The sequence below is a fragment of the Ceratotherium simum genome, chromosome 23 (assembly GCF_057802395.1).
Source record: "Ceratotherium simum simum isolate JZ-2026a chromosome 23, ASM5780239v1, whole genome shotgun sequence".
NCBI lineage: Eukaryota > Metazoa > Chordata > Mammalia > Perissodactyla > Rhinocerotidae > Ceratotherium > Ceratotherium simum.
In genome coordinates, this window is record NC_141922.1 from 9379065 (window position 1) to 9392507 (window position 13443).

Genomic DNA, 13443 nt, shown 5'->3' on the forward strand with positions numbered 1-13443 from the left:
GATGTTGAACTGTGATGCTTCCTCAACAGAGGGCTCAGCCTACACTGCAGGGTTATAGGGGCTGGGATGACCCTCACGAGTTGTGGCAGAGGGGCTGGGCTTTTGTAGCCCTCATTGACCAGTCATTGGATGCTCTTAGGGAGTGGGATGATCTTTAGCAGAGGACAGTGCTGGAAGAGGGACGCAGCTATGCACCATCACTTCTAGCAGCTCAGGGAATGAGTGCTTGAGTCCTGAATGGCAGATTGGGGCGGCTTACTGAGGCATTCGCCACAACGATCCATAACTGTTCTGTTCTACTTCCAACCTTTGGAAGGGTCCAGTGCAGTGCCTGGCCCATAGGGGCCGCCCCTCTCCTATGCTGCTCCGTGGTGGCCTCTGCATGAACAGACACCCACTGAGAGCCACAGGGTGAAGGCATCCAGACTTTTATTAAGTCACCACCTTGCTGTCCTTGCAGTGCCTCTAGTGCTAGTGGTGCCTGCTGGAAATGATCCCATGACTGCCTGTCAAGAAGGAAACTGAGGCATCGCCCAACGCCGCATGAAGTAATCAATGTGGGTTCTGGAGTCAGCATTCAACCTGTTCCCTCTGACTCAAATTTCAGGCTCCTTTCACGACTCCTCACTGCCTCTCCCTCTACACGGTGCCTTCTCCCTAAACACATTGAGCAATTCAAATCAGAGATGGAGCATCAAAGAATCTTGGCTATCTTCTTGAAAAACCTGGGCGGCCTCCTTCAGAAATCCAGGCTCTTGGAGCTCAGAACACCCACGCCTTTAGGCAGATGGACTTCCAGGTGGTGTTGCTCGTTAGTGACTAAACTTTGGGTGCATTCTCTTGCTTTGTCTTTTTTGCTTTCAAGGCTGCATTCACTGTCAGCTGAGGTGATGAGAGCTGCTGAAAATTCATCAATTTATTACCCCTTCTGCATAACTTTGACTTATGATTGACAGTTTATACCTGTTGGAACCCGGAGAGAATATTGCAATTCCCCAAGGCAAGGCAGCAGGAGGAGTTTACCTCTCTTTACCTTCGGCAGCTTGCAGGATGGAAGGGGTAGAGGGAGGGGAGAACCGTGGGGGCAGAGTTTCCAGGTGTGGGCTGTGGCCTCCAGCTGAGAAAGGAAAAATTTAATTCAGCATTAGTTTAAGGCTTTGCAAGAATGTTCCACAAGATAATGATCTTGTGGATGTTAATGACAGTGTCTTTTGGGAAAAGTGTTCTGTGGTGAAATAAGGGTAGAAAATAACAACTCAACCAGGATTATTTGGGATTATTTATACAGGATTGTATGTAAACATTTTCCAAACATACTAAATAAATCATTTTGCAAAGCCTATTTTGTTTTTTCTTACTGATTTCTTTGTTTCTGCCACATATTATCTTCTTTAATCTCCCAACAGTTCTGTGACTTAGTTATGTTTCTAAGTCCCATTTTTTAAAGACAAGGAAAACTGAGGTTTAGGAAAGTACTGTGATTTTTCCAGGCCCACGTGGTTCACAAGTAGCAGAACATGGACTCCAGGGCTGGTTTGCTGACTCTGGGATCAATACTGGACTTGCTCTGAGATCACCCTCGGAAAACCCTACTCTTTCCCTCTTCACATTGGATAACATTATTACTTAATTCTTATAGGGGTAAAATGAGTTTTCAGTACAAATGTGGCATAAAATACAAAGTTCTCTAAATGCTAATTATAATCTTTCAGAAATTCAGTAGGCATAACATCCTCCAATGTAAATTCTAACCTTTGGCCCCCATGATTTTTGATTCTCTTCCAGGTCAACAGGTCTCTGATTTTGGTAAAATAAGACCCAGACAAGGGTTGGAACACCTGAGCTAAAGTGACGACTTGGGGACATCAGGCACGTTGTGTTCCTTCTCCAAGTTTCAGATCTGGCGTTTTTTATGTTTTTATTGTTTTATTCTTAAAAGGTGCATAATATTGTTTTCTCTGAGTCTCTTACAGAGCTTTTTGGAAATCCAATGTGATAATAAAGATGTAAATGGTTGCGTGAGAATACACTGTTATAAGCTACTACCATTATTTTCTTCATTGTGACATGAATGACGCCAGCCAATTATGGGTAATTTATGTCTGAGCACTCTGCTCAAAGAAAGAGACGTGCAAACAACAGGGAAAAACACAAGTGGTAAACAGGACACGGATGAAATAAATCTTTCATGAACACGCAAGACGGGTCTTTGGGATGGAAACCTTGGTTGTCTGACTGGCCAAGTGACTGCCTAGACAGAGTTCCTCCACTCCTGGGAACAAACAGCGCCTTGTGACAGAAATGAGAATCATTTCCTTCCAAAGGAGCATTGTCCTATTCAGGCAAAAAGGGCAGGCGGCCGGGAGGAGAAGGACAGAGGACAAGTTGAAAATCAGAGGACAGAGTTTAAAGGAGAGCTTATGGGTATTTTTAAAAGCAAAAGTAGGACGTGACTTATAACATTAAAAGAAAAAAGCATCATCTAAATTTATACATACAGTGTGATCACAACTACATACAGAAAAGCAATGAATAGGAAAAAAGTCCATGAGGAAATTCACTTTATATTATTAAGAATGGATGGCCGAATTACGGTTAATTGCAAGACTAAAATTTATGGAGAATTTGTCCATTCCAGACACATTTCACGTGTTACCTCGTGTATTCTTCAAAACAACCCAGCTGAGTCAATTTCATATTCCATATCACAGATGAGGAAACTAACATCTGGAAAGACTTTTGTTGTAGTTGCTATGTCTTTTCTTTAATCTTTCATTTTATAAACAGGTATTATGTTTTAATTCTTAAAAATAGACTAATAAATATGTGATGAATCATCATTATTTCAACTTGCAATAAGGTTTAAAGTTGAACAAATCATGGAGAGCACATTTTTCTTGGTTGTCGCTCCCTATCACTGACTTCCTTCCACGGTAACGTTGTGAATTTTTCTTTCTCTTTTGCCTTCCTCCACATTTCTTTTCAACTCTTGCTGTTCTTGGAACTGAATCCTTTCATCTTTTCGCCTGGCCACATCTTCACCCTTTTGCATTCTGTAACTTATAACTCACAAGCTGCAAAATCCATCTCTTGAGCAACCCTACAAATTATATGCAGACTCTGTTTCTATGAAAGGGCTCAGTGAGGGAGGGAAGGATGTCACCTTATCCCAGTGGCTGTCCTGTATCCCAGCATGGAGCTTTGTCTAGCTGGTCCTCTGCATGCCTTTGTAAAGCCCCCTGCCTGGGATTTTCCACTCCTTTAGCTCAGAGAATATGCACCTCCTCTGTCCTTTGACCCCTTCCTCCCAGTCTCCTCTTTCTTCCCTTCTCCAGATTCTGCAGGCCGTTCTCACCGGAATCTCTGACTGCAGGAATGAGTGAAACAATCAATGTAACTTTAAAATAATAAAATAATAGTCAACATTTTTTAAGTAGTGACAAACATAGCTATGAATATTTTACACATATTATTTAATTTAATCCTTTAAGTGATCCCAAGAAGTAGGTACCATTATTACCCCCATTTTACAAACAAGGAAACTTGGCACAGAGAATTTAATGAACCCACCCACAGTACCACAGCTGGTCAGTGGCGGCGCTTTTGTGTACATTCAAATACATGTAATGTCGCTCTCATATAAGCATTTTCTTAACCAATACAGCAGTGACAGTAAGCTATCTGGGAAGAAAGCAACAAACCTTCTCAAGCCCTACTCCCCCAGTAACCAAATACCAAGGCCAGGCTTGGTGAGCCTGAGTGACAGCAACACGTTGTAAACATCACATGCCTGTTTGCCACCAGTGAGAATCTTATTGCAAAAACATTAGCAGTACTAATGTTATTTCAATCACTTGTAATGATTGAAATATTTTCATAATTTCAATTACTAAGTTACGCTTTGGTTGTTGATTTCTAACTTAATTGTATTAAGGTCAGAAAAAATGGTCTGTATGCTGTGTAGACCATTGGCTAATAGTCATCTTTTGTCCAAGAGTGCTAGTGAAGAATGTGTGTTCTCTGCTTGGTGTCAGGCTCTATACATGTCCTATGAAACAAGTCCATGGGTATACATTAGATCAAGTTAACAAGCCCTGCTTGGGACTCGATGTGCATCCTGAATGATGTGTTCATGTCTTTCATCAACTTGGAAATCCACCGTTGAGAATACTGTCTCACCCCATTCTCTCTAAGCCCTCCCACCCTGGCCCTTCTTGGGCTCCTGTTAGACATATATCAGATTTGCTCATTTTAGTTTCCACATCTCCTGACCTCTCTGTTATATTTTCCCCATGTTATGTTTCTGTGTTACATTCTGGGGAAATCTACGCAATTCTATCTTCCAGTTTCCTAATTATTTCTTCAATTGTTTACATTTGGGCCGTGTAACTATGCAATTTATGACTCTAATTGCAATGACTCTACTATTCATTTCTGCAAGTGCTTTTCGGTTCTTTTACAGAAATATCTGGCTTTTCTTGATAAGGTCTCAATTCTGTCTCATCTGATTAGTTATTCACAATTTAAAAATATATTTATTTTAAATCTATATTGATAATATTATTATCTTAAGGTCAGAGGAGTCTAAATATCTTGCTTGTTTGTTTGCTTTGGGTTTCTGCTGCTCTCACTCTTAATGGTGGAATCCTCTTGTGTTTTGTAATTTTTAATTCTGAGCTCATTCACTCTGATTTCATCTCTGTGAATCCTGAAAGAACTGGATTGACAGTGTCCCTTCCAGAGAAGATCTGAGGACGTGTTTGCCACGTCTTTGGGGCATTACAAGTCTGTGACTGTTTTTGTGTTTAAGGTTTAAAATTGGGGAATCCTTGACTATGTAGGCAATTGGAAACTGGAACCCCATTGTGGTAGAACTGTGCTGCCACATGGCAGATTCTCTGCAGATAGTTATTGAATGTAAGAAGGAATGAGAAGAAAAGAATGAAACAAACGCATTACTTTCATGCTTTATTTATTTTTTTATTTTTTGTGAGGAGATCAGCCCTGTGATAACATCTGCCAATCCTCCTCTTTTTTTGCTGAGGAAGACCAGCCTTGGGCCAACATCCATGCCCATCTTCCTCCACTTTATATGGGATGCTGCCACAGCGTGGGTTGCCAAGCAGTGTGTCGGTGCATGCCCGGGATCCAAACCGGTGAACGCCGGGCCACCGCAGCGGAGCACGTGCACCCAACCGCTTGCGCCACCGGTCTGGCCCGTTACCTTTATTTTTAAAAAATTGCCAAAATTTAGCAAGAATTCTTTTCAATTAAGAAAAATTAAATGTAATTCTGGCTCTTCCAGAAGGCATGTCTCTATAGGCTTTTAAATGTTGGAGTTTTATAATTCCTAAATCAGTATTGACTACACCAGAATTCATATGTTCCCCTGATTCATCATAAAACACTGGGGATAAATGGGAGCTCAGAGATCATGCAGGCCCCCCTCTCATTGCACAAGCCAGGGTCACGCTGCTTCTCTGAGGCCAAGCATTTACCAGTTGCTCCCAGAAAAAGATTTCAATTGTTCATACTATACATGCAGTTAGAAATAGAAAAATGTGGACAGGAAAAAAGCCTGAGGCTCAAATTCACCTTACCCCGTGAGACTTTGTATCTCAGATCACTGATAAAACCATCCTGACAACACATTTTGCTGTGTTTTCTCCCCAGGTGCCTCCCTGTGGATGCCTCTTCCCTAACAACATGTGGGGAGAGTTCTAAAGTGGAACAGAGTGTGATTGAATAGCACACAAGCCTCAGGCTTAAGGATTTTCAAGGATTTGGCTCCAATTCACCACAGCAGCAGGGCATTTCAATGACTCTGGAAATGTTATTTGATCTTCTTAATATTTGCTGATTCCAGAGGTGCAGACTATTTTTATTAGTCTTGTCTCATCTTGGGAGCACAAAACCCAATTCCAGGGCACAGTAACTTCTGTTTTCACCAAGCTGTTATCTGAGAGGACTTATCATCCCACAAGTCCCAGAAGCACTGGGTCATTGGACAGTGTTGGGAGTTGGCTAATGAGGGTGTCCCCCGTCTGACTCTCCTGGCTTCTGCCTGATCCTGATTTCTTTTTGGAAACCTCATTTCCCTAAACAAGTCACTCTCTGGAGTCACATGGTTCAGCCATCACCAAATATTAGGTTTCCTTTAGTATTCCTTGGGCTTTCCCTAGCTTGAGCGATTGTTTCTGTGGTTGTGTTCAGGATGGGCTCCTGTCCAGCTCTCAGAGTGCAGCTGTTATGAGAAGGAGCCACTGTCCTGTAGCCTCATGGGTTAAAAAAAGATGCCCGTATTGGGGGTACTGGCACGAGGAACCCAGTCGAGGGACACGTGGGATCCTTTTTTTTAACTCCAGTGATGATGGACAAACAAAACGGTGCTGATAATGCGGCTAAAGTCACTGCAGCTGAAAATTCTCTGAGAGTCTCAAGCTCTTCTGCTAATATGGAAAAACCTTTTGAAAATTTCTCCCAAGAATTAAGGTGGAGCAGAAACCATCCTTGGGTTATCAGGGATCTGGGATCACGTCCCTGGATCTCTCACTAGTTTTGTGACCTGCAGGAGATAACTTGACTTTTCTGAGCTTCAGTTTCTTCAACTGGAAAATGAGTCACCTTAAACTGGATGATCTCAAAAACGAAGTCAGACACTGAAGTTCTGTGACTCTGGTTTCATCATTTGATAGTTGGGGAGACTGAGCCCTGAGAACTAAAATGTCTTGCCCAAAGTGACATGGTTAGTAAGTGACAGAACCGAGGCCAGGGAGGGGTTCCCTCTCTGTTCCTGACCCCACATGCAGTCCCCTCCCTTCACACCCCACCCCCTGCAAACACAGGATGATTTGGGTCACATTCTGCAGTAAAAAGGGAGGGGATTGAGAGCTCTGGACTCTTCAGGTGTCTGAGTTCTCATTTTCACATATTTGTCTTTTTCTCCCACTGCTTACATTTGTTAAATTGTCTAAAATGTTCATGCTTTGGACAAGCCATTTGTCTCCCGAAGGAAAACAGAACTGAATTACTCATCCTTTCTTTGTAACTAAACTGTATCAGTATCACAGATTGGTGATCACACATCAAGTCCCCTGGGCAGCTCCATTTGGGGCTCCAGTGATGTCAGTCTTGGACTGAGAGAGGCAGCCCCTCTTTTCCTCTCCTTCCCTTCCAGAATCATCAGAAGCCTGGGGTCAAACCACATTCCCACCTGTGCAGTCAGCCTTGATAAAATAATTCCTCTCTCAGTGTTGGGGTTAAGGGCTGACAGCATTAAAATACGCTGATCACTTGATACAAAACACACAGGAGGCCTGGTACCTTGAGAGGAGAACACTGGTCCAGAAGGTCTGAGTTCTGGTCCCCTTTGGTATTGACCAACTGGCTGTGTGCCAATCATTTCATGTCTTTGACTTTACACATCTTGTCTGCAAAATTAGAGATTTGAGATGAACTATCCTAAAGGTTCATTTATGGTCTAAAACTGGGTTCCTTAACCTTGGCACTATAGCTAATTCTTTGGCTGGATAATTCTCTGTTGCGGGACTGTTCTGTGAATTGCAGGATGCTTAGCAGCACCCCTGCCCTCTGCCCACTTAATGTCAGTAGCACCTACCCACCCCAAGTTTTGATAACCAAGAATGTTTCTAGATTACCAAACATCCCCTAGGGGACAAAATCTGCTCTGCTACAAATCTCTGATCTAAAGTAATATAGAGCTATAATTTGCACATTTTCCCAGCACACTTGTTTTTGGATATAAATTAAAAGAAAAACCGTCCCCAAATTTCTCTTTCACCAATTTTGCCAGATTTTTATATGGAGGGTTAGAAAGCACTTTCAGAAGTTTATTACCTGGGATCTGGAAAATATTAAGCCATTATGCACTTTAGATAGCCCCTGGATTAATTTTATATTGATTAGTTCAAAGTAATCTTATCAGAGATTAAGCTAAAGGGGCAGAACACGGAAGAGAGAAATCAGAAACTGCACACAAGATTTTTCTCAGGGTCAAGATGGCGGCGTAGGCAGACTCTGAACTCACCTCCTCCCGTGGACACAGCCAATTTACAACTACTCGTGGAAAAATTACCCCTGAGACAGAACTGAAAACTGGATAAGAGGAACTCCTGCAACAACGGACAATCCTAACTGGGGTAGAAGAGGCAGAGACTCCCTTCCGGAGAGGAAAAACGCCGCCTTCACAAGCCGCCAGCGTGACGGCCGCCTGGAGCAGCTCACAGGTACGCAGCCCTCCCTGGAGGCGCGGGGCCCTGAGCCGGGGAGCGCCCCCGCTGTGGGCATTTTGTGGACCCAGCACAATCGACACCAGCGGCATAATATCTGACTGTGCCCGCTACTAAAGCATTGGGTAGCACCCCCAGAAAACCTGGTTCACAAAGAAACTAAAACTGGCTCTTAAAGGGCCCGCGCACAAACTCACCCGTTCCAGAAAGCATCCTAAAATCACCAGAAAGGTGCACAGTGCTTCGGTGACAAGAGACTCACCTAATAGGCCCTGAGTGCATCTAGGTGAGGGGTGAGACCTCTCCAGGGACTGAGACATTGGCGGCGGCCATTGTTGTGGCCTGGTGTGAGCGTGCTGACACAGACGCCATTGGAGTTCTCCCTGAGACCTGCTAGCCCAGGGTCTGCTCCACCCGCTAGAGCACCGATTTAATCCAGCTCAGCCAGGGCAGGCAGCCCACCCTAGAGACTGGCCCCACCCAACAACAAGCCCTCAGGCAACGTGTGGGCCTGCATAGATTGGTGAATGGATTCTCTGCAGCCTGGCAACTGAGCTGACTTGAGCGGGGCAGGGTGTGCATAAGGAGCGGGTGGAGAGTGTGGGGTGGTGGCGGAGTGTGTGGGGCTCCTGCTGTGGAGAGACTGGGTCCGCTTGGGGAGGTCGGGGTGCTCACACGGGGCAGGACTGTGTTGACTGTGTGTGTGGACCTGTGGGCAACAGGGCTTGTCAGCTGCAGAAGACTTGTGCTTCTCAAAGACCCACATAGGAGGTTTGCCCCACCTTCCAAAGCCTGAAACAATTGGGTGCTCCTGTGCCTGAGGGCAGCCCCACCCAGCTGCAATCCTCTGAGAGCTGACAAGAGACCTAATAGGCTAGAGGTTTACAGCAATTCTAAGGCCCTGAGCCTAACAACCTGCCACACTGGGGGCCTACTCAGTTAAAAGAAATACTGCAACACAAATGTGGTATTAGAATTTACAGCCAACTGTGCTGGGGCTCCCCACACCTGATAAAGAGACTGAAGGGCCTACAACAACTACAAGCAGCTGAGCATTACAACAGCTGGCCAGGAGCATAACTCAGCCTCTCTGGGCACCTATAGGGAGAGCTAACAGGCCACAATAGAAGGACACACGTAGCCCACATAGGGGCCACCCCTGGAACATTGAGAACTGAGGGAAGCACACTGGAAGCCTCCTAAGGCATCACTTACATAAGGTCACCTATCCAAGAGCAGGAGACGTAGCTGACCTACCTAATACATAGACACGAGCACAGGGAAAGAGGCAAAATGAGGAGGCAAAAGAATACATTCCAAGTACGGGAACAGGACAAAACCCCAGAAAAGGAACTAAGTGAAACAGAAATGAGCAACCTACCTGACAGAGAGTTCAAACTAAGAGTGTTAAGGATGTTCACTGATCTGGGGAGAAGAATAGATGAACTCAGTGAGAATGTCAACAAAGAAATGGAAGATATAAAAAAGAACCAATCAGAAATGAAGAATACAATACTGGAAATGAAAAACTCATTAGAGGGACTCAAAAGCAGAGTAGAGGATACAGAAGAACGGATCAGTGAGCTGGAAGAAAGACTAGAAGAAATTACCCAAGGTGAACAGGTAAAAGAGAAAAGAATTAAAAAGAGTGAGGACAGTCTAAGGGACCTCTGGGACAACATCAAGCGCACTAACATCCGTGTTATAGGTGTCCCGGAAGGAGAAGAGCGAGACAAGGGGGCAGAGAATCTATTTCAAGAAATAATAGATGAAAACTTCCCTAACCTAAGGAAGGAAACAGACATCCAGGTACAGGAGGCACAGAGAGCCCCAAACAAGATAAACCCAAAGAGGCCCACACCAAGACACATCATAATCAAAATGTCCAGAATTAAAGATAAAGAGAGAATCCTAAAAGCCACAAGAGAATGTCAAGTTACATACAAAGGAAACCCCATAAGACTATCAGCTGACTTCTCAGCAGAAACCTTACAGGCTAGAAGAGAATGGCACGATATATTTAAAGTGCTAAAAGGAAAAAACTTACAGCCAAGAATACTCTACCCAGCAAGGTTATCGTTCAAAATGGAAGGAGAGATCAAAATTTTCCCAGGTAAGCAAAAATTAAAGGAGTTTGTCACCAAGAAACCAGTGTTACAAGAAATGTTAAAGGGACTGATTTAAGGGGAAAAGAGAAGACCACAAATAGGAAAAATTATCTATTTCCACGATTAGAACGTAATGGATACAAATGCACAAAAAAGAGGTTAGATATGATATCAAACACATAAAAGGAAGGAGGACGGTAGTTAAAGAGTACAGCTTTCAGAAAGAGGTCAAAGTAAAGTGACCATCAATTCTGTATAGAAGAAGTAAGGAACAGAGAAGGACTACTAAAACACTGAGGGGAAAAAAAAAAAAAAGTTAAAAAATGGCAGTAAGTACATAATTATCAATAGCTACTTTAAACATCAATGGACTAAATGCCCCAATTAAAAGGCATAGGGTGGCTGACTGGATAAAAAAACAAGACCCATATATATGCTGCATACAAGAGACACACTTCAGACCTAAAGACACTCACAAACTGAAAGTGAAGGGATGGAAAAAGATACTCCACGCAAATGGCAATGAAAAGAAAGCTGGGGTAGCATTACTCATATCAGACAAAATAGACTTTAAAACAAAAACTGTAAAAAGAGACAAAGAAGCGCATTACATAATGATCAAGGGAACAATCCAACAAGAGGATATAACACTTGTAAATATCTACGCACCCAATGTAGGTGCACCTAAATATATAAAGCAATTATTAACAGACATAAAAACAGAAATAGACAGTAACACAATAATAGTAGGGGACTTTAACACTCCACTTACACCAACGGATAGATCATCCAAACAGAAGATCAATAAGGAAACATTGGCCTTAAACGACACCTTAGAACAGATGGACCTAGTAGATATATACAGAGCATTCCATCCAAAAACCGAAGAATACACGTTCTTTTCAAATGCACATGGAACATTCTCCAGGATTGATCACATATTAGGCCACAAAACAAGTCTCCATAAATTTATGAAGATTGAAATAATACCAAGCATCTTTTCTGACCACAACGGTATGAAACTAGAAATCAACTATAGGAAGAAAATCAGAAAAGCCACAAATACATGGAGATTAAACAAAATGCTACTGAACAACGACTGGGTTAACGAAGAAATCAAAGAAGAAATCAAAAAATACCTGGAGACAAATGAAAATGAAAATACGACATGCCAGAATTTATGGGATACAGCAAAAGCGGTTCTAAGAGGGAAGTTTATAGCGATACAGGCCTATCTCAACAAACAAGAAAAATCTCAAATAAACAATCTAAAAATGCACCTAAAGGAACTGGAAAAAGAAGAACAAACAAAGCCCAAAATCAGTAGAAGAAGGGAAATAATAAAAATCAGAGCAGAAATAAATGAAATAGAGACCAAAAACAATAGAAAAATTAATAAAACCAAGAGCTGGTTCTTTGAAAAGATCAACAAAATAGACAAACCTTTAGCTAGACTCACCGAGAAAAAAAGAGAGAAGGGACAAATAAGTAAAATCAGAAATGAAAGAGGAGAGGGGAAAACAGACACCTCAGAAATACAAAAGATTATAAGAGAATACTATGAAAAGCTATATGCCAACCAATTCGACAATCTGGAAGAAATGGATAAATTCTTAGAATCATACAACCTTCCAAAACTGGATCAAGAAGAAGTAGAGAATTTGTTTTTTGTTTTTTTTTTTTTTTTTAATTTTTTGTTTATTGCAGTAACATTGGTTTATAACATTGTAAAAATTTCAGGTGTACATCATTGTACTTCTATTTCTGCATGGACTACATCATGTTCACCACCAAAATACTAATTACAACCCATCACCACACACATGTGCCGAATTATCCCTTTCACCCTCCTCCCTCCCCCCTTCCCCTCTGGTAACCACCAATCCAATCTCTGTCCCTATGTGTTTGTTTATTGTTGTTATTATCTACTACTTAATGAAGGAAATCATACGGTATTTGACCTTCTCCCTCTGACTTATTTCACTTTGCATTATACCCTCAATGTCCATCCATGTTGTCACAAATGGCTGGATTTCGTCGTTTCTTATGGCTGAGTAGTATTCCATTGTGTATATATACCACAGCTTCTTTATCCATTCGTCCCTTGATGGGCACTTAGGTTGCTTCCAAGTCTTGGCTATCGTGAATAAGGCTGCAATGAACACAGGGGTGCATGTACCTTTGCAAATTGGTGTTTTCAAGTTCTTTGGATAAATACCCAACAGTGGAATAGCTGGATCATATGGTAGTTCTATCCTTGCTTTTTTGAGGAATCTCCATACTGTTTTCCATAGTGGCTGCACCAGTTTGCACTCCCACCAGCAGTATATGAGAGTTCCCTTCAGAAGTAGAGAATTTGAATAGACCAATCACCAGTAAGGAGATCGAAACAGTAATCACAAACCTCCCCAAAAATAAAAGTCCAGGACCAGACGGCTTCCCTGGTGAATTCTACCAAACATTCAAAGAAGACTTAATACCTATCCTTCTCAAACTCTTCCAACAAATTGAGGAGGGGGGGAAGCTCCCTAACTCATTCTACGAAGCTGACATTACCCTGATACCAAAACCAGACAAGGACAACACAAAAAAAGAAAATTACAGGCCAATATCACTGATGAACATTGATGCGAAAATCCTCAACAAAATACTAGCAAATCGCATACTATAATACGTTAAAAAGATTATACACCATGATCAAGTGGGATTTATTCCAGGGATGCAGGGATGGTTTAACATTCACAAATCAATCAACGTAATACACCACATTAATAAAATGAAGAGCAAAAATCACATGATCATCTCAATAGATGCAGAGAAAGCATTTGACAAGATCCAGCATCCATTTATGATAAAAACTCTGAATAAAATGGGTATAGAAGGAAAGTACCTCAACATAATAAAGACCATATATGACAAACCCACAGCTAATATCATCCTCAATGGTGAAAAACTGAAAGCTATCCCTCTAAGAACAGGAACCAGACAAGGATGCCCACTGTCACCACTCCTATTTAACATAGTATTGGAAGTCCTAGCCAGAGCAATCAGGCAAGAGAAAGAAATAAAAGGGATCCAAATTGGAA